Below are 23,834 nucleotides of genomic sequence, written 5' to 3'. Positions count from 1 at the left end.
TCTGTTTCTATTTGCATATTATTGTACTTTGTGAGGCTTTTGTATCTTAAATATTTTTTGACATAGATTGCTGTACCACCTCCCTTACTTTTGTTCCGACAAGAATAACCAGCTAGAGTAAATTCGCCAAGTGGCGTTTTTTTAATTTTGTCTTCTGTAAACCAGTGTTCAGTAATACAGAGAACATCTAAGTGTGGCTTTGTTTTTAGGAAGCGATCTATTTCTAGTAACTTATTAAACATTGACTGCACATTATGGTGTAATATTTTAAAGGATAACAGTGACTGTTTCCGAATGGAATGATTTTTGACACCACTCACTGGGTTTTCTTGTAGTTTTGGTTAATGAAGATTTTGCTCTGCACCTGTTTTCCTTTGGTTTGCTGCTAGCAGGGAGCTACTGGTGTTCTTGCCCATAAAAAATCCTGGCTGTAGGCTGGAGGTCTGCGTTTTCGTGTTGAAGAGCTTGTCACAGTTTCCAGTGGTACTGATTTGGAGTGTGGCTGCACATTCTTTGCTGTTTCCACTTGGATGTCGTGGGCTGACTGCTTTGTGGCACTTGACGAGATATTTGCATAGGATGTTGGTGGTGACTTAGTGCTGACTGTGGATACCTTCTTCTTTTCTAAAACTGTTTCTGGTGTTTTCCTTGATGACCCTGACTGCATATACACTTTTGTTGTTGTTACTGATGGCTCTTCAGCTCATTTGAGCCCTTAATATAACCCCATCAAGACACAGCGGGGTAACTAAATAAATTCATGAATAAAATACCTGTAAAGATGCTGTTAAAAATGGGACAAATACCATGGCTGGATGACGACTTAGAAATAATACGTGACCCAGCCACTCTGTGACACATTAAGATCGCACACCAAATATTTTGGGAAGAATTCGAACACCACACAAAATTTTAAGACACGAACAACACTCACCTCATATCAGTTAAAATAGAGGGAACATCATGTGGGAGAACCAGCTCATCCCTCAGGCCATCATATAAAACACATTCAGTTAAAAGATGTCGTACTGACAGCTGTGTTCCGCATCTCTGACATACTGGGGCTACTCTGGACGACTTCTTCACTGTCGCGAGTGGAAGGTGGTGATCCATGGTTGCACTGAAGTCTTGATGGAATATAGTTTATTGTATATGGCACGAGGCACTGCTGGCAGTTAAGGAAATAACTGCTAGTATCAGATGAGCGGTTATCACAGTAACTGCTACTTCTCAATAAACGCTTGTTTCTATCAGTTTATTGCCACCTCTAACCAGTATAGAAGATCAGATCAACACTTCCAGTATTCTCTGCTACTAAGCCACCCCTCCCACACTGGTCACTATTACATGGCTTGACATTATGAAGTTTCTTTCCATCATTAGTAATGTGAGTCGAGGCACAGGAATCTGAATACCAAATATTCTTTCTGTGAAACTGTTTAACATCAGCAGCAAGAAAAGTCTCCTTTTGTTGTGTCTGTTTCCTAAATATATATCTGTCATCGATATTTTTTGACGAGCGTCCTCCATTTTCGTCCTTGCTAGAACAATATTTAGCAATGATTCAGTTTATTGCACTTGTAGTATTTAATAATGCGTTTTGTAGGCCTCTTCTTATTTGTAAATAGAGAGGATTCTTCATTTCCATTTGCATCTTCGGGTTTGACGTTTGTAGTAGTTTCACTTTAACAGAATCTCCTGTGATATGTGTGCCTTGTTTTCAAGTGCCAAATGAGGTAATCCAGCCAGGAGCAAAGTTCCTATCCTCTCTTCACTCACCGCAAACTTCATTTAACTTAAACGATTGCAACAGTTGTCTACCAACTTGCATTTATCTGATTTGGTAGTGATTAATGATCCAATCAAGCCCAATCTTATATGTGTGTCCTGAGTATTCAAATGCCTTTTCAAAGGCCATCCAGGCTTCTGCTGACATCTTTGTGTCCCTTATATGGGAATAATTCATCTTGTCAACGGAAAGTATAATCCAGGAATGTGCCTTCTTGCCTCTCTTCTTACAAGAATGGTCCTTTTTGCCAGATCCGAAGGAGAGTTTTCAACAACATCCCACAGTTTGTCATGGACCAAATATGTCTTCATGGCAAACTTCCACATCGAGTAATTTCCATGCCCGGTCAACTTTTTAGCCACTGGAAGTCCAGTTGAGGCTGTACCAGTCATTTTTGGCTATGAGTCAGAGGAAAAAAAAATGTTGGCAGTCTGTAACGCAAGAATGATCTATCAGCAAAATAAGAATGATCGACACACGCGTGACTTCCAAACCAGCTCTGGATTTCTATGCACGACTTCGATTTCAACATCATTTATAAAACGTTACTTTCACGCCTGGGCCCATAACCTTTTGCCGAGCATTTTTTAATACACACGTGAAAGCTTTCCGAAACAACGTTTTGTTAATTAATCAGTTTGTGCATAATGACTACACCCCCCAGAATACATAATAGCCACTGAGTAATTATAACACAACAGAGTAAACAAAAAAACTGTCAGTATAAATGTACATATCGTAACAAAAATAAATAGACTTGTAGGGGTTAAAATATGTATTTGACTCTGTATGATATTAATGCTTAACCTTGGAAGCGGCTGACAGTGTCAATGGGCAGTAACACATATTAGGACTTATCGTTCTTATTACCGGCATTTTTGTATGTTTTTCCATTTCTTTGTTCCTAGTATGTAAGTTAGTGATAAGAAATTTTTGAAGAGATATGTTCCTTAAAAGAAATGGTCCCTAATAAAGGATTTCTCCATCCCTGGGTGAAAAGATAAAAGAAAATTTTAGATGTGAGTATATATTTTGAAATATATAAAAGAAATCCATAAATCTCTGTGAAGTACGTGCAGATAAAAGGTATACGGTACCTTCCATCTGCCATAATCCATAGGAATGCTAATATTTCTTATGGCAGACAAGGGTCTGGTTCGGAAGTTATGCGTGTATCATTTAAGTGTGTGACGCATGCAGTAGGATGACGTTTACTACATTGTAGACTGCCGCACATTAAATATGTGTTACTGCATGAAGTCTTATGAACTCTGTATTGCTTTATTTGAGCTTTCCTCAAGAGCATTAATGAAGTTGTCTAAATAATAAACAAAAGTAATTGTGTCACAGAGATGATAAATATGTCAGCTGTAAGAATACAGTAGCAAATGAAAGAAAATTAAGCTTGGTCCTTCTCATGAAGCAATGCTGAGGAAAAAGTTAATTGTTTTAAAATCTAGGCAACATGGTAAAGAAAGAAGAGGTACAATGTGGTCACTATAAAAAGACATTGGGAGAATTTTCCTCATGCATGAAAGTAGAATCACAGTACAAGATCTTGATAAAGTACAAAAAATTTAACAGACCTTTAAAGGAATTTGCAGATTCCAAAACTGATTCAGGAATTAATTATAACAATTTCTGGAACATACATCTAATGTTTTGAGATCAGTCACACTGTTGGATCATCACCTATACTGAAAATATGGTATACTGGTGGCTGTGATAATACAATATAGTTATTGAAATTCTTCAGTGTAAAAACTTCCTGCTGTTTCATTACCTCCACTATCCTTCCTAATGTAAGTTCTGCTGCACCTTCATTACTTCAAATATCTCTCATGACCAGTTTGGTAGCTATGATTTTTCAAATGTATTTTGAAATACATGTTAAATCACCTATCTCTTTAGTTGGCCCACCATTTTCAGAAAATACAGCTCCATTTATCATGAACTATTTATTGTTCTCCTCATTACAAACTGTAGTATCTAACTCCCCAAAAAAATTAATCAACAAACTTGTGTTTTTTCATGAACATTGTTTCTCCATGAACACACAAAACTACTGACTGACATTCATCTTCGACAGCATATCATCAGTCTTCTCACTGGGGAAACCCTTATGCTCCCCATCTGAATACCGCATTTGGGCACCCTGCCACTCATCCAACTAGAACAATGAGTAGTTATTTGGCCAGGGTTGTATAAAATCAACATGTGTTGTTGTAGTAGTGGGACACTTGTGGTTATCACCTTCTCAGCACACATCATAGGTATCATTTGTATTAACTTTTGTAACCTAGATTCTTGGCCTTCAGCTTTAACCTGAGGAGGATTACCGGGTTGCTTGCACCAATAATCACACCCATTTAGCAATAGTTCATTTATTAACCTTAACACATACAAGGATCACAAGGAACTAAACTGAACATGGTGGAACAGCCAACGATAATGCTTAGAGTCCAAAGATGAATGCATATCAATATTGGTGTCGATTTCATTGGCACCACATAGCCCCCCCCCCCCACCCCCCCACCCACAGTAAGGAGCACTCTTGAGAGGCTGGGGGGGGGGTGTGACTATGGCATCAGCAGCGGAGGTCCGCGGGAGCCGGACCAGAGTCAGCTCGACAGCATCGTCGAGGAGCTGTGTGGGTAGATGTCATGAAGGAAGGTTCAGCCACTAAACCTGGAAGTCGTTGAATCGAGCCGGGCATCGTACTGGGCCTGCTGGTCGTGCAGCGACAGTAGGCCGGTGATTTGCAGGTGGAACAAAGCGACGACGACGATGTCTCCGGTGGGCATGGCGAACACACGAAGCATGTCCAGGTCGACGTTGGGCGGGAGGGGAACACATTTCACCAGGTGGCAGGGAATGGCGGAGGTTGTGTCATGAGCACTGGATGAAGAGAAACACACGACAAACAGTATATAATCGCGCAGTATTATTGAGATGTCGTGGATTATGTCCGGGGAACAGGCACAAACACCTCGAGCGAGGGCACGTTCAAAACGGGGCAGCATGAGAAACCTTGACAGGTTGAGGCAAGCGACGGTGGAGAGGTCGAAGGGACCGGCGAAGGGCTTGGCAGCGAGGGCGTGATCGTAGGTAAGCTCAACGTGGGGAGCATGTGGTCACTCGATGGAGTGCATGAGACCGGAGTAGAGGGTGAGGTTGGAGGAGAGCTCGACGATTGGAGCTGGAAGTCACTCGATCGAGTGTGTAAGTCCAATGTGGAGGAAGTGGTCGGAGCATCATGGGCCACGACAGTGAGTGACATGGTCATGGCCTGAAGGGGGCTAGAAGAAGGCTCGACATGAGGTTGCATGTTCATATCATGGCGGGGTCACCAGTGAGGAGGATTACCGGGTTGGTTGCACCAATAATCACACTCATTTAGCAATAGTTCATTTATTAATCTTAACACATACAAGGATCACAAAGAACTAAACTGAACATGGCGGAACAGCCAAAGATAATGCTTAGAGTCCAAAGATGAATGCATATCGATGTTGGTGTTGATTTCATCGGCGCCACAAACCCCTTAACTGCTCTGGATGTGTTAACGCACGCAACTTTGTACCTGTCCCTGTGTGCTCTGAACGTGTTTACACGCTCCACCAGTCCTTCTACCTGGTACTCTATGTTTACGCGTACTGATGGTATCACTTCATACCATTCATTAGGGCTATCAGTACTAAGCTTAGCAATGATTTTAGCCAAAGTAGAATTGATCATCTCAATCTGTCCATTGACTCTAGAGTCCTGTCATTATTAAAATGTGTCCAATTTCTTTTGTAATGCAGTGCTGCTTGGACACTTGAGAGGTAAAGCAAATCCCTCTATTGGACTGGACTGGATTCCCAAAATTAGTTTTCTGTAATTCCATCTTACTAATATCTTCACTGATTTGTAGTCTTTATGGGATGTAACCAGGTAAACTTGATATATGCATCAGTAATACTTAGAATGTGACTGTATCCTTTGTGTGTTGATTGAAGTGGTCCAACGTGATTCATGTGATAAATGTATAATCACGTACTACCTTTGAATAAGGGATGGAGGAAACTCTCTTTCTTTCCTGATTTCTTATTCATAATTAAACACATTACACAAATGCAGACCACTCTTTTCCACTTCCTCAGTCAGATCTCATATATAATAATCTTGTTTTACTTCGTCTTCAGTTCCCTGCATAATACCCTTTTTTGGACACAAGCTTGACAATTTCATGTTGCACAGTGTGTAGAACCATTAAAGTCTCTCTTCCATCATAGAATTTGAAAAAAATGCCATTTCTCATTAAAAAGTTTTCATAAGGCAAGTCATTGAAAATGCTCTTGACTGCTACTACGCCATGATCCTTCTTTTGAACTTTCCTGCTTCTAGCTATTAAACTACAAAACCAAGCAGTACATTCACACAACAACTTAAGGATCTACATGTTTCATCCCAGAAGTAGACTGCTGTTCAACGGTGTAGGAATAGTCTTCCAAGACTAAAGCCCATCTTGCTAGTCTTGGTGACAAGTCCTTCATATTCATAGTCTTTTGGAACGCAATGAGGTCGTTCATAATTTTAAAATGAATTCCTAAAAAATATACCCAGAATTTCCCTAAGGCATTAACAATAGCTAAAACTTCAAGCTCATAACTACTGTATTTTTCCTCTTGAAGTGTTGTTTTCTCACTTATATATGAGACTGGATGGAACTTGTCATCATATGGAGATTTTTGTAATAATGTGGCTCTAAAACCTTCTTTCCTTGCATCCGTGTGTAGTTCAGGTTCATGTTTTGAGTTGTAGATTTTAAAAATTGAAACCAATGAAGGAATGTCTTTCATCATCTTGAATGCTTGCCTCTGCTCTTCTTCAAACCTATATTCTTCATCATTCCTCGGTAAATTGTTCAGAGTTTGACAAGTGTAGAGTAATTTGAGATACACTTCCTAGAACTAGGATACAGATTTCAGTTGTGGAATGTTTTGAACAGCAATTGTCACTTCAGAAGAAGATTGAATTTGTCCCCTCTATATAACATACCCAGGAAACTCAACAGTTGTCTTCAAGAACTGATGTTTATAAAATTAATTTCCAAATCATATTCTGCTGCAGTTTTTAACACTAAACCAAGCTATTTGAGTGTCTCATCATCACTATTTGTTGGTATTATAATATTGTCCACGTAAATAAATATAGTGTTCTCTTGAGTCAATGCTAAAAAAAAAAAATACTGGAACTCTGTAGGTGAATTTGATAATCCAAACATTCCTGAACTGAAACTTCCCTGATTGTGCCACAAATGCAGTATATTTTCATATTTTCAGCCTTCCTCTTCTATATTAATATAAACAAAAGACACAATCTTGAGGCTGAGTGTGGAAAATACACAGGTGTCTAGCAATTTATACAAAAAATGTTCTATGATGGGCAACACAAATTCTTTCTCTCTTGGTGACAGTCTTCTGCGTCTACTACATATTGGTTACTCTTCTCTCAAAATAATCTTCATTTGGACATCAGTGGACTTTGTCTTTGTTGGAGTGTAATTGGTCACTAAATCTTCAGTATGTTCCTTTGTTTCATCACTAACAGAGTTTTCAGTATGTAATTCTGGTCTGTCTGCTATATGGATACACATAAATGAGCCTCTCTTTCCGGTTTCCTAATAGTAACTCCTCCCTTCCAACTACCATTTCTAAATTCATAGCTTCTCTAGACACCACATAAATATCTGTTTCAATTTTCACATCATCTCATAACCATGCTTTCATAATAAATTAAGCTGACAGCCACAGTCAATTAGCACCTATATTTCTTGGTTACTTATTTGTTTGTAATTTTACAATTACTAATACCCTTCTTAGCAGTGTTAGCATTCATTGTCACCTTCTGATTATTTTTCTCCTTTGTGTATTCAGATGAGATATGGCGATATTCACTGCTATTGAAGCATCTCCTTCCCTTCCTCTTGTGGTCGCAGTCACTTGACCTGAGACCACAGGCACCACAATTGAAACAATTTTTGTTTGGATCCCATGCCGTGCATTTAATAGTTATGTTACTTGAGTCCTTTGCTTCTTTCTTATTGGAGTTTAAATTTTCATTGCTGTAACTTTTGTTATTTCTTTTCAGCAGTGACTCCACGCTCTTTCATAATGCATCATTTTTTCCATAAACTCTTTCACACTTCCAGTGCCATAAAGTAAAAGTTTTGTGCATGAGTCATCTTCTGCTCCATCAATCACATACTGTGTGAGTGAGTTCTTATCAATGTCAACACTGTTAGCAATTTCCTTCATTATGAGGAAGTATTCTTGAAGAGACTCTGTTTGCCGATGATACCACAATTCTAATTGATGATTTGATTGATCATGATCTTGAAAAAACTACAAATACTGTTTTTAATGACATCTTAAATTGGTTCTCCTCAAATGGTCTCTCGCTCAATGCAGATAAAACTCATTATATGAGGTTCCATACATCACAAAGTAATCCCGATGAAATTAACATAAAATGTAGAGATCAACCAATACAGAAAGTTGAAGACACAAAATTCCTGGGTGCTTACATAGACAGTAAATGTAATTGGTCAGTTCACATTCTTCATCTATGTAAAAAACTTAGCTCGGCAACATTTGCATTACGGGTAATTTCTTCAGTGGCTGAAGTTGACACTATTAAGGTTGCCTACTTTGGCTACTTCCACTCATTGATGTCATATGCTATCATATTCTGGGGAACCAACCACTTGCAAAAAAAGTTTTCACCATCCAAAAAAAAGCAATCAGAATAATGTGTGGGGTCCATCAAAGACACTCTTGCAGGCACTCGTTTCGGAAGATAGGTATCCTAACAACTGCCTCACAGTATATTTTTTCCTTGCCCACCTTTGTGTGCAAAAATTATTCCATCTACCAAGACAACAGTAAATTCCATGGTTATAACACGAGAAACAAAAACAATCTACATTTAGAAATGAAACGTCTCACTCTGGTACAAAAAGGAGTTTACTACTCCAGCATTAAGCTGTTCAATGCTCTACCACTACATATCAAATGTGTTCATACAGAACTGCCAAAATTTAAACAAGTTCTCAAAGATTACCTGACAGAGAAATCTTATTATACTGTGGATGAATACCTGAAAGAAAATGTATACCATCACTAAACTTATTGTGTCTAGAAGTAGTTAAATTGATTTTATTGTGCATTTGGGCATTAGCGCACTTTTTGTAACAACAGATTGGCTGTACATGTATTTACTCTTGTAGGCCTAATATCTGACTTAACTTTGTGCTCTTATCTTTAACCTTTATTTGAAACTCCTTTTTCTGTCAAATGGTAATTATGTTATCTAGCTGACATTGTATCTGTTACTGTATTTATAGTATGTCTTACTTAAACTATGTACAATTTGCCATTGAATTGCCCTTGTATTTATTGTAAGTTTAAATTGAAACCTGTACAATTTGACACGTTCCATATCCTTGTGATTGACTCACTAACTGGATCTACGGAACAAGAAATAAATAAATAAATAAATAAATAAATAAATTCATCAAGTCAGCAGTTGGTGGATCTCCAAAGCACTGATTTTCATGTCAAATTCTTCCTGCAAAGCTCTCTTCAATGCAGCCCACGATGTAAGACCCTTCTCGCAATGAATAAAAACTTAACCAAACCTTCAAATGAGATTTTTAGAATGATATTTTGCTTTTCTCATCCGTTTTTAAATCAGAATCTTTTTCTGTCTCCTTTTTGAGTAAACTAGATCTTTCGTCACAATGCATTTGGATTGCATCCTCTTTTCCATCACCGGCATCACCGCCTTCATCTTCACATTCTATGTCACTATTAATTTTCACTGCAAGTTTCCCAGTATTGGGTAAAAAAATAACAAATCTTGGTAGTAATTTAAATTTTCCTTCCACTACGTAGATGCAAGATACTGTAGATTGCTCCTAATTCCGCTTGTGAAAATGACGCTTCAATGAATGCCTTCTTAGCTTCAAGTTCACCAGGTACTGATTGAAAAGTAAACCCAGAAAATTCCCTCAAGCATTTTCAACTTCTTCTCTTATGTGGAACTGTTCTGAAAAGTAACTTGCGTATAGATTTAATGGTTTTACCCAGTACAGAGGTTATATTTTAATTTCAGTTAACATTGCCATTTCTAGATTTATTTATTTATTTGGTTAGCTGTTTCTTCTTTTTCCACATTTATAATTTCTCCTTGCATAGCTCTGTTATTTCTTATCATTGTTCAAATGTGAATACTCATCATAGAGTCACAATCAACTTAACTGCACATCACAACGTCATTGCAGGCAAAATGGTACTCAGAAAAGTTCATTGTATATGTCATAGATTAGGTGGCAATATTGCAACATCACTTGTTCAGTTAATCCTGGATGAGCCCCGATAATTTGTAGGAAAGGCAGTTTGACGTTAATGAAGAACTATTTATTGCTGTCCTCATTACAAACTTTAATACTGAACCCTCCAAAAACAAAAGAACTTAACTAACAATTTCATGTTTTTTCCATGAACATTGTTTCTCCACATAATTAGAACATTGTTTCTCCTCAAAACTACTATCAAACATTCAGCTTCTCCTGCATGCCACTAGAATGAGCAGTGTACCCTTAAACCATCGTCTCAATCCCACAATTTTAATGTTGTTGTATGTGGTATTTCAAAGCTCATTATCGCAGACTTCAATTGGCCTCATTTTTGTTGTTTGATGTAAGGTTCATTTATACTGCTTAGTTATTTGTAGAAGAATATCCATTCATTTGTATGAGATTAGAACACATCTGTGTATGTGTTTTTATCGGTTCTGCTCCAATGTTCCACAATACATGCTTTCATGCGGGAGAATTTTGGATAGGGTTGTATAATGTACAATTTCAATACTGTCTTGAAATATTGATTGCAAAACTGATCACCATGGTCAGTTTGAAGGTTTGGTGGACAGCAATTCATTCCCAGCTGCAGCATCCAATCCATCACCTGTGCAGTTCTGTTTGGTTTTGCAGGTAAGGCCCAAATGAATTTGATATATTTATAAATGACCACTGAAATATATTTGAAACTTTTATTATCCCATGAATAGCCTATTGCTTCATACACTGTGTGATCAAAAGTATCTGGACACCTGGTTGAAAATGACTTACAAGTTCGTGGCACCCTCCATTGGTAATGCTGGAATTCAGTATGGTGTTGGCCCACCCTTAGCCTTGATGACAGCTTCCACTCCCACAGGCATATGTTCAATCAGGAGCTGGAAGGTTTCTTGGGGAATGGCAGCCCATTCTTCACAGAGTGCTGCACTGAGGAGAGGTATTAATGTCAGTTAGTGAGGCCTGGCATGAAATCAGCATTCCAAAACATGCCAAAGGTGTTCTATAGGATTCAGGGATGTTATTGTGGTGTAACCAGTCTGCCACAGGCTGTGTATTACAAACAGGTGCTCGATCATGTTGAAAGATGCAATCACCATTCCCAAATTGCTCTTGAACAGTGGGAAGCAAGAAGATGCTTAAAACATCAGTGTAGACCTGTGCTGTGATAGTGCCATGCAAAAGAACTAGGGGTGCAAGCCCCCTCTATGAAAAACACAAGCACACTATAACACTACTGCCTCTGAATTTTACTCTTGGCTCTACACACATTGGCAGATGACGTTCACTGGGCATTCGCCATAGCCACACCCTGCCATCAGTTCACCACATGTGTACTGTAATTCGTCACTCCACACATTTTTCCACTGTTCAATCGTCCAATGGTTACACATCTTACACCATACGAGGCGTCATTTGGCATTTACCGGTGTGATGTGTGGCTTATGAGCAGCCGCTCGACCATGAAATCCAAGTTTTCTCACCTCCCGCCTAACTGTCATAGTACTTGCAGTGGATCCTGATGCAGTTTGGAATTCCTGTGTGATGGTCTGGATAGATGTCTGCCCATTACACATTACAACCCTCTTCAACTGTTGCGATCTCTGTCAGTCAAACAATGAGGTCAGCCTGCACACTTTTGTGCTGTAAGTGTCCCTTCACATTTCCACTTCACTATCACAGCAGAAACAGTGGACCTAGGGATGTTTAGGAGTGGGGAAATCTCATGTACAGATGTATGACACAAGTGACACCCAATCACCTGACCACATTCGAAGTCCGTGAGTTCTGCGGAGCACCACATGCTGCTCTCTCACGATGTCTAATGACTACTGAGGTCGCTGATATGGAGTACAAGGCAGTAGGTGGCAGCACAATGCACCTAATATGAAAAACTTATGTTTTTGGGGGTGTCTGGATACTTTTGATCACATAGTGTATCTACATTATCAACCTGCTATAAGTCATCTAGGCTTTGTATTACAGTGCATCTACCTGCTAGATTTGTTACCGAGAACGTCAAACAACATGTAAGTGTTACGGAGATGCTTTGGGAACTCAAATGGGAATCCCTGGAGGAAAGGTGACATCCTTTTCGGGAAACATTATTGAGAAAATTTAGAGAACTGCCATTTGAAGCTGACTGCCAAACAATTCTACTGCTGCCAACATACATTGTGCCTAAGGAGCACAAAGATAAGATACAAGAAATTAGAGCTCGTGCGGAGACATACAGACAGTCATTTTTTCCCTCACTGCTGCTTGTGTCTGGATATGTGTGTTTGTGCGAGTGTATACCTTACCTTTTTTCCCCCCTAAGGTAAGTCTTTCCGCTCCCGGGATTGGAATGACTCTCCTTACCCTCTCCCTTAAAACCCACATCCTTTCGTCTTTCCCTCTCCTTCCCTCTTTCCTGATGAAGCAACTGTTGGTTGCGAAAGCTTGAACTTTGTGTGTGTGTGTGTGTGTGTGTGTGTGTGTGTGTCTATCAACATGCCAACGCTTTCGTTTGGTAAGTTTTATCATCTTTGTTTTTAGATATATGCTTATATAATAATACGTTTATGGACTATAGTTGGGACACTAAAATACTTGTAGAGGTACTGTCTAAAATTTTCACAAGGCACAATCTCATGACTGTGGTAAATAGCTTGAGCACTGATTCTGGAGAGTGCACATTCTGTAGTGATCAAAGGCCTAGTGTGGTCTCATGGCTGTACAGAGACAAAGGATGTGTGTCCAGCTGAATGTGCGAATTATTTCTCACCTCGAGGTGCCATTTAATTTGGACACAGCAGGAAGGAGTAATGGATTGGCACCTGTTCATATTTCCAAATCCGTTGGTGAGGAACATGCATTGTACTCAACCCACGTGGTCTGCACCTGACAGAATCTGCAGTCAGCATAATTCATATTTCCAAATCCGTTGGTGAGGAACACGCATTGTACTCAACCCACATGGTCTGCACCTGACAGAATCTGCAGTCAGCATAAATGTCCACAAGGCATGGAGGTCTATCTTGCACTGAATTTCGCTTTTGTGCCTGTGGGCACTGCACCATTGCCAAAGGTTTGTCTAACAGCAAAATCTGTGCTCACGGGCAAATACTGGCATGCCGCCATCCTTGCAGTTCTTTGGTACAGCTACCACACAGATCACCCTTGGAGAGTAGAACTCCGTGGCTTTGAGAAGCAAAAGCAATCGGTCTGTGGCCAGCATATCTTTGGGCCTTGCACGCTTTGTGCTGATGTCAATGCAAGACGATGACAGTGGTTTTGTCAGCAGTGAATGGGCAGTGGAGCATGATGTCATACTTGGCTAGCCTGGTGAGAAATGAGTGTGTTCTTGTACTGCCTGCTGGCAACAGCTGGACACTGGCACATGAACAAACTCTGGTTACATACAAATAAAAGACTTGAAACAAAATGTTCACACAGATGCACTGTTCATAATGCAGTGATTTCTTGACTCACCCAACATGAAAACACGGCATGGAACCTGATACATACTTGACATGTACAGGTAGGGGGACGTGGAGACTAGAGTGTCTAGACTTGTGTGAATGCTGTGTCATTGGGACTTGAACATGGCTCTCAGAACTATGACGGACAGGCCGAGCAGTGTGGGAGGCATTTCTGGAGCTCAATAGGAACACAATGCAGAGACTGCCTCAATGCCTGACATGTCAGATGCACAAAAATGTGACAGTAACTCCAGGATCTACAATGGACAAACAGCCAGTGAGATGGGAGGTGATTCCTGGAGCTCAACTGAAGATGAGATCACAGCTGGTGAGGCAGCCTGCCGGTGATAGTGACTCAGTGGGAGCTGGCTGGTGGCGTGACATCATTGTGATGCAGCATGGGCGTTAGAAATGAACACGATGGCCAGTTTGTGTGACATAGTCTGCTGGCTGCTGTGGGAGGGGTGACCAGTGTGCCAGCCTGGGGCATGGTCCAGGTGTCTGCCTGGTTGGGGTGCAAATAGGCTGAGGCACACGTGGGTGTGTGGGGCAGCTGGCAGCACCCACACATCACTGGAGGCTATTCGTGTGGGCTCTGCCTTAGCGGTTGCATGGGGAACATCATCCACTGATAGGTACTCCAGCACATTAAAGAAGTGAAGAGTGGTTGGAGTGGTCAAGAAGCCAGCCAGCTTGACTTGCTCAAAGTACTTTAATCGGCTTGCCATTACATTCAACCTGCAGTCTTCTCATCACGGGCAATCAAGCAGTGTAGTCCCAAGTAGGGAGACCTAAGTTGTCACTGTACCATGTCTATGCAGCGCAACATAAGATGCGTGCAGTGCTGTAAATTGGCATGAACAAATACTTTGATGGTGCTGTGCCGCATCGGTGCAAGCAGTCTAAGGTCAGCCATGTGACTGTGCAGTCATTCTACCAGTAGTGAGGCTGAGCTGTCATGTTGCGGTAGTACCTCCCTCATGGATTCACCAAGGATGGTGAGCAACTGACAGTAGACGAGGTCTGCAGGTGAAACCTTATCCCTTCCTTCAGTGTTACTCATAGGCTGAGGTTTATGAGCAGCAGTGCCTCTGTCTAGTCAATGTCATAACATGTCAGGGACACTTTCAGTATCTGACGGAGCCGCTCGGCCATGCTGTTAGATACTGGTTGTTAGCTGGTCATTTGATGTAGCCACACACCACATAGTTGGATGACTTGCATAAACAGTGTGCTGTTGAACTGGTGGCTGCAGTCTGTTGTTATGTGACTGGGGCAGCCAAATTGTGCCACCCAGGAATGAATGAAGGCAACGTCAATGGTTTCAGCGGTAATGTCCGTTATTGGCGTTATCTCTGGCAAGTGCGTGAAACGAACCACCATTGTCAGTAGATACTGCTTGCTCACAATGCCCATGTGGACTTGTGTGAAGTGGCATGTTGTGTCAGGGAAGGTGCCGATGGCTGCATGGGTTTGTTTCCTGACTTTGGTATGCAGGGGCTCAGTGCAAGTGTGCGCCCAGTGCCAGCAGTCTTTCAGGAGTCCTGTCCAGACAAAATGCATGGCCTCATGCGTAGCAAGCAGTGATGTTTACACTGGAATGTAATAGCCCATGTACATAGCTGAATGCACCATGTCAGAATTTCTCTGGGAGAAATGGGCAGTTTGCACCTGTCTAAACATCACACCAAATCTTGCCAAAGGAACCAGGAAAGAGTCATTGGAGGTGTCTGATGGAAGCTGTCCAATTGTTCATTACTCTCCTGTTCTTGGGGGTGGGGGAGAAGATAACAGCGCAATCATGGGACTAACAGTCGGCGACGATGTCCATCCTGAAAATGTGGCAAATGTCTGTGGTGAACTGCGACATGTATTCCAGCTGTAGTAGTTGGTGGCGTGAACAGATGACTTTGTTTCTCCAAAACTTGTGAGTTATTGGCTTGTGGTTGGTGAAAACAACAAAAGGGTGGGCTTATACTGAAGAATAGAAGTATTTCACCAGAAGTTAACATCACAAGCAGCTCATTGTCATAGCACTCCACAAGTATCATGATGCTGATAACTTGCATGAAATAAACTGAGTGGCTGGCAGCTGCGGTCAATTGCATTGCTGGAGTGCTGTATCCATAGTGGTCTGGCTAAAAGTTATAGATGGTGTTACTGTAGTTAAAATTAGTTTAGCTTCACTTGTGGAGGAAGATGCGTTTTTTGTTGCTGGGGATTTATCAAGCCCCCCCCCCCCCACCACACACACACACACACACACACACACACACACACAAAATGGCGGTCTCTGTTTTTAGAAATATGGTAAACTGAAATTACAATATATATAAGGAACAATCAAAAAGTTTCTGTTTCAGGGCATTGCTGCAATGTATATGCAACATAACACAGCTCCAATGCAGATATGTAAGCACTGACACATAGGGACGGCATTAGTTAAGGCATTTCTGTCTCTCCGACGTGCATGCGATAACATGACTATGGTGACATTATTACCAAATGCATCCAAACAGGAGCATCATGCTGTTGTCCTTTTCTTGGCTGCCAAAGTCAAACACCAGTAGACATTCATCAGAGTATAAAGAATGTGTATGGTGGCAGCATATCTGTCGAAAACCACCATTGTGGAATGGCGCAACAAGGGGTTCTGCGCTTCATGATAATTGACGTCACCATATCACAAATGTTATAATGCAGAAGTTCTGACAACTCGGGTGGGAGACACTTGAGCACCCACCCGATAGTCCTGATTTCTCCCCATACGATTACCATGTGTTTGGTTCTTTATGAAGGGCCTTGAAGGGTCGACGATTCCTGTTGAATGAGAATGTACAGCAGACAGTTACAGACTTCTTTGTGCTGCTGGACACGGTATTTTATCAAATGGGTATCTTCGACATGGTGTGCGAGTGGGACGATTGCTTCAATGCTCACAGCAATTTTGCCTTACTGGCATAGTGATTCTGGACTAGATGACCTTTGAATGGAACCTTCTTGATTGCCTCTTATAAACTGTGTTATACAGAGTCCGAGTTGATTATTTATAAGTCAGTTTTTCAATAAGTAGTTTTCAACTTTTAACATACCAGAAAAATTGTGATTTAGGAAATTTCCCTGGTGTAAGTAATTTTTATCTAAAACTTCAACTGAGGTCAAAAATGAAATTTACAACAAATTACCGCAAAACTATCATAAAGCAGGTGCATGATATATCTTAACAACAGAAAAACTTAACATTAGTGCCATACCTGCAATAAATGTTTGTGCTTACAACACACTGCGTCAACGTGTGATAGGCGTTTCATTAATGAAGAACACCTTGAATGAACAGTATTTGCTCCAAATATTACAAGCGAGCAAACTACACATTACAACCAAAATTAAGACAATATACGTCTATGTATTATTTCTCTTGTTTTTGGAATGTGATCACTGTGATTGAAAATTACAAAACTTTTCAGAATTTTATGGAAATAATGCTACTGGAAAAGTCAAAACTTTTTGTAATTTATGTATGTTATCAAGGTTCATTAATAATGTTTACACTAATATTTGGAACATAACTTTTTTATTTCCAAATAAAAAATGTAAGGGTTAACAATCACCAGGGAATAGTGTGCTAGCAAAATGGTCCACTTTGTTTAAAAACTTCCTGGCAGATTAAAACTGCGTGCCCGACCGAGACTCGAACTCGGGTCCTTTGCCTTTCGTGGGCAAGTGCTCTACCATCTGAGCTACCGAAGCACGACTCACGCCCGGGCCTCACAGCTTCACTTCTGCCAGTATCTTGTCTCCTACCTACCAAACTTTACAGAAGCTCTCCTGCAAACCTTGCAGAACTAGCGAGTGAAAATCTCATTCTGGTCCACTTTGTTGTTAACAAGTAAGGTTGATTTCAATACCTCACAAGGAATTAGTCACATTCCTTCATGTAAAACTATAACTCTGTAGTTTTTGATATAAAACAAAGTCTGCCGCAGATCTGAGATTATTTTGAATTTGCTCAAAATCTTAATTTTTACTTTTTGACAATTACTGGCAGAAATGTCATTTGCAGGAGCATGGGGTTCTGTCTTTTCTTTAAAAACTAGCTAAAAAGACAACAACAATAATACTAAGCACGTATAGAAGGTATATATATAATAGCAGTTTTGTATTGCAATGCTGATGTTAACCACCCTCCTTTTTTTCTTTTTGAAACATAAATAACTGTTGACGTTGTTTTCACCTTTTAGTTGTAATACGATAAAACAGTCAAAGTGATCTCATACAATTACATATAAGAAGCCCTAAAAGAAAGGGTGACAGGAAACTATCTCAAGAGTCCTTTGCAGCCAGTTATTACCCATACTTACAGATAACACAAAGATTTGCTTCCCTATAGGTTTTTTTTCACATAATTGTTAAATGTACTTGACTGTGGGTAGATTGTGAGAGAGAGAGGGGGCAGAGGACAGGGAAAGGATGAGAGAATGAAAATCTGAGGACACATTCTGTGAAAACGTTTATTTTACAGATTGCAGATTTGCAAAAAAAATGCCATAAAAACATCTGTAAAGTCTATTGTCAGGTGTTACACCAATCAATACAACAAAGATTAATGTGGTAGAACTGCTGCTGCTGCTGTTCACCAACTACTATGCATCAACTTCTATAATGAAGTTACGGTCGCACCTTTTTTCAATGCTTCAAGAATCTGATGGCAATGTTTTTGGCACCATGATACCTGAACTATTATCGTGATTGGAGTAGGATGATAGAAAATTGGAACCTGTCATTTATGCCAATCTCTCAAAATTAATTGGATCCTACAAGATGATTCCTAAGTAAATAACTTTTTGATTAATTATTTGCTCTTCCATTTATTATTATTATTTCTTTCCTTTCTCAGACGTTATGTCTGGTTAAAATTGGGAAGTGACGCGGATGTTGATCAAGCGTGACTTCCTTTTAACTGTACGGTATATGTTACATTGCATTTAGGAACTTTCGGGTAATTGAACATGTGTCAATAATTATAGATTTCTGTAGTTGTATATATACGTTTGGATGTGGCTGTATTGCGTTGATGTACTGGTGGATACTGTGTGGTGTGACTCCTGCAGTTGATAGTATAATTGGTATAATGTCAACTTTATCCTGATGCCACATGTCCTTGACTTCCTCAGCCAGTTGGATGTATTTTTCAATTTTTTCTCCTGTTATCTTCTCTATACTTGTTGTATTGGGTATGGATATTTCGATTAGTTGTGTTAATTTCTTCTTTTTATTGGTGAGTATGATGTCAGGTTTGTTATGTGGTGTTGTTTTATCTGTTATAATGGTTCTGTTCCAGTATAATTTGTATTCATCATTCTCCAGTACATTTTGTGGTGCATACTTGTATGTGGGAATGTGTTGTTTTATTAGTTTATGTTGTATGGCAAGTTGTTGATGCATTATTTTTGCTACATTGACATGTCTTCTGGTGTATTCTGTATTTGCTAGTATTGTACATCTGCTTGTGATGTGATCTACTGTTTCTGTTTCTTGTTTGCAAAGTCTACATTTATCTATTGTGGTATTGGGATCTTTAATAATATGCTTGCTGTAATATTTGGTGTTTATTGTTTGACCCTGTATTGCAATCATGAATCCTTCTGTCTCACTGTATATATTGCCTTTTCTTAGCCATGTGTTGGATGCGTCTTGATCGATGTGTGGCTGTGTTAGATGATTCGGGTGCTTGCCATGTAGTGTTTTCTTTTTCCAATTTACTTTCTTTGTATCTGTTGATGTTATGTGATCTAAAGGGTTGTAGAAGTGGTTATGAAATTGCAATGGTGTAGCCGATGTATTTATATGAGTGATTGCTTTGTGTATGTTACTAGTTTCTGCTTGTTCTATAAAGAATTTTCTTAAATTGTCTACCTGTCCATAATGTAGGTTTTTTTATGTCGATAATTCCCCTTCCTCCTTCCTTTCTGTTTGATGTGAATATTTCTATTGCTGAATGTTTGTGATGTATTCTGTATTTATGGCATTGTGAACGTGTAAGTGTATTGAGTGCTTCTAGGTGTGTGTTACTCCATTTCACTACTCCAAATGAGTAGGTCAATATTGGTATAGCATAAGTATTTATAGCTCTTCCCCCCCCCCCCCCTCCCCCCCCTTGCTGTCAATTCTATTTTCAGTATTTTTGTTAGTCTTTGTCTATAGTTTTCTTTTAGTTCTTCTTTAATATTTGTATTATCTATTCCTATTTTTTGTATGTATCCCGGATATTTATAGGCATCTGTTTTTTCCATCGCTTCTATGCAGTTGCTGTGGTTATCCAATATGTAATCTTCTTGTTTAGTGCGTTTTCCCTTGACTAAGCTATTTTTCTTACATTTGTCTGTTCCAAAAGCCATATTTATATCATTGCTGAATACTTCTGATATCTTTAGTAATTGGTTGAGTTGTTGATTGGTTGCTGCCAGTAGTTTTAGATCATCCGTGTATAGCAAATGTGTGATTTTGTGTGGGTATGTTCCAGTAATATTATATCCATGTTGTTGTTGTTGTTGTTGTTGTTGTGGTCTTCAGTCCTGAGACTGGTTTGATGCAGCTCTCCATGCTACTCTATCCTGTGCAAGCTTCTTCATCTCCCAGTACCTACTGCAACCTACATCCTTCTGAATCTGCTTAGTGTATTCATCTCTTGGTCTCCCCCTATGATTTTTACCCTCCACACTGCCCTCCAATACTAAATTGGTGATCCCTTGATGCCTCAGAATATGTCCTACCAACCGATCCCTTCTTCTGGTCAAGTTGTGCCACAAACTTCTCTTCTCCCCAATCCTATTCAATACTTCCTCATTAGTTATGTGATCTACCCATCTAATCTTCAGCATTCTTCTGTAGCACCACATTTCAAAAGCTTCTATTCTCTTCTTGTCCAAACTATTTACCGTCCATGTTTCACTTCCATACATGGCTACACTCCATACAAATACTTTCAGAAATGACTTCCTGACACTTAAATCTATACTCGATGTTAACAAATTTCTCTTCTTCAGAAACACTTTCCTTGCCATTGCCAGTCTACATTTTATATCCTCTCTACTTCAGCCATCATCAGTTATTTTGCTCCCCAAATAGCAAAACTCCTTTACTACTTTAAGTGTCTCATTTCCTAATCTAATACCCTCAGCATCACCCGACTTAATTCGACTACATTCCATTATCCTCGTTTTGCTTTTGTTGATGTTCATCTTATATCCTCCCTTCAAGACACCATCCATTCCGTTCAACTGCTCTTCCAAGTCCTTTGCTGTCTCTGACAGAATTACAATGTCATCGGCGAACCTCAAAGTTTTTATTTCTTCTCCATGGATTTTAATACCTACTCCAAATTTTTCTTTTGTTTCCTTTACTGCTTGCTCAATATAGAGATTGAATAAGATCGGGGAGAGGCTACAACCCTGTCTTACTCCCTTCCCAACCACTGCTTCCCTTTCATGTCCCTCAACTCTTATAAGTGCCATCTGGTTTCTGTACAAGTTGTAAATAGCCTTTCGCTCCCTGTATTTTACCCCTGCCACCTTTAGAATTTGAAAGAGAGTATTCCAGTCAACATTATCAAAAGCTTTCTCTAAGTCTACAAATGCTAGAAACATAGGTTTGCCTTTCCTTAATCTTTCTTCTAAGATAAGTCGTAAGGTCAGTATTGCCTCACGTGTTCCAGTATTTCTACGGAATCCAAACTGATCTTCCCCGAGGTCGGCTTCTACTAGTTTTTCCATTCGTCTGTAAAGAATTCGTGTTAGTACTTTGCAGCTGTGGCTTATTAAACTGATTGTTCGGTAATTTTCACATCTGTCAACACCTGCTTTCTTTGGGATTGGAATTATTATATTCTTCTTGAAGTCTGAGGGTATTTCGCCTGTTTCATACATCTTGCTCACCAGGTGGTAGAGTTTTGTCAGGACTGGCCCTCCCAAGGCCGTCAGTAGTTCCAATGGAATGTTGTCTACTCCGGGGGCCTTGTTTCGACTCAGGTCTTTCAGTGCTCTGTCAAACTCTTCACGCAGTATCGTATCTCCCATTTCATCTTCATCTACACCCTCTTCCGTTTCCATAACATTGTCCTCAAGTGCATCGCTCTTGTATAGACCCTCTATATACTCCTTCCACCTTTCTGCTTTCCCTTCTTTGCTTAGAACTGGGTTTCCATCTGAGCTCTTGATGTTCATACATGTGGTTCTCTTATCTCCAAAGGTCTCTTTAATTTTCCTGTAGGCAGTATCTATCTTACCCCTAGTGAGATAAGCCTCTACATCCTTACATTTGTCCTCTAGCCATGTCTGCTTAGCCATTTTGCACTTCCTGTTGATCTCATTTTTGAGACGTTTGTATTCCTTTCTGCCTGCTTCATTTTTATATTTTCTCCTTTCATCAATTAAATTCAATATTTCTTCTGTTACCCAAGGATTTCTACTATCCCTCTTCTTATATCCATAATTTGTATTATTTAGCATGTTGGATAGTGGGTTCAGAGCAAGGCAGAACCAGAAAGGACTTAATGAGTCTCCTTGGTATATTCCACACTTAATACAGATTAAGCTGTGATGTGATATTATTTGAAATTGTTTGGATATTAAGTGTGGTTTTCCAATTTTTCATTACTATGTTTAGGAACTGTATCAATTTAGGATCTACTTTGTATATTTCCAATATTTGTAGTAACCATGAATGAGGTACACTGTCTAAAGCTTTTTGGTAATCAATGTATGCGTAGTGTAGTGACCTTTGTTTAGTTTTAGCTTGATATGTCACCTCTGCATCTATTATCAGTTTCTCTTTACATCCTTGTGCTCCTTTGCAGCAGCCTTTTTGTTCTTCATTTATAATTTTGTTGTATGTGTCATTAATTTCTGTGTAATGACTGAAGTTAATATTTTGTATATTGTTGGTAGGCATGTTATGGGGCAATATTTTGCTGGGTTTTGTGTGTCTACCTGATCTTTAGGTTTCGGATAAGTTATTCCTTGTGTAAATGTATCAGGGACTGTGTATGGGTCTGCAATGTAACTGTTAAATAATTTAGTTAGATGTGAATGTGTTGAGGTGAACTTCTTTAGCCAGAAATTTGCTATTTTATCTTTTCCAGGGGCTTTCCAATTGTGCATAGAATTAATTGCTCGGGTGACTTAATGTTGCAAAATTATCACTTCAGGCATTTGTGGTATCATCTTGTATGTGTCTGTTTCTGCTTGTATCCAATGTGCATGTCTGTTATGTTGTACCGGGTTTGACCATATGTTGCTACAGAAGTGTTCCATGTCTGTTATGTTTGGTGGGTTGTCTATTTTAATGTGTGTGTTATCTATTGTCTGATAAAATTTCTTTTGGTTTGTGTTGAATGTTTGGTTTTGTTTCCTTCTATTTTCACTTTTTTTGTATCTTCTAAGTCATTTGGCCAATGTTTGTAATTTCTGCTTCTTTTCATCTAATTGCTCTATTGCTTCTTGTTGGGAGATTTTACCAAACCTTTTTCGTTTTTTGTCCGATATTTCATTTCTTATAAATTGTGTTAGCTGTCCGATGTATTTTCTTAGTTTTTCTATTCTGATGTGTAGCCTGTGTTGCCATTCTGGTTTTGTGAGTTATTATCATCATCATCATCATCATCATCATCATCATCATCATCATCATCCAGATAGCCATCACTTAGAATCTAATAATATTAACATTGCACAGAGATCCTTGAAAACTATACTGTTATTCCCATCTTGTAGAACTGGGTATTTGTCGGTGGTCTGCATCTTCCCAACCGGATATTTCGATGTTGCATCTCAGCATGTTTCCTGAGACAGTTCACTTTGCTGGCTGGGTCCTGCATTTATGCCTGGGTGGTGCCTGGCATTCACTATGCCTACTGTGGCTGTTTCTTGTGGTGGTATCTGTCTTCAGGCATTCCCTCTTCCCTTTGCCCCTGCTGCAGCTGCCCCATGGCATTCCATATTAGGTCTGCATCCACTAGGCCCGGCACTATTGTGACACTGTAGACATTCCTTATGCTATTCACAGCCACTGCGGCTTTCTCTTGTGGCCATTGCACACTCCTAGCATTCTGAACTCAGTATGTACCTGCAAGGTGCTCTTTCTTTGTGTGGCATTAGGCTGCTGTTGGAGTTGCATATGTCCA

The sequence above is a fragment of the Schistocerca cancellata genome, chromosome 3 (assembly GCF_023864275.1).
Source record: "Schistocerca cancellata isolate TAMUIC-IGC-003103 chromosome 3, iqSchCanc2.1, whole genome shotgun sequence".
Classification (NCBI taxonomy): domain Eukaryota; kingdom Metazoa; phylum Arthropoda; class Insecta; order Orthoptera; family Acrididae; genus Schistocerca; species Schistocerca cancellata.
This window is presented reverse-complemented; position numbering follows the sequence as displayed.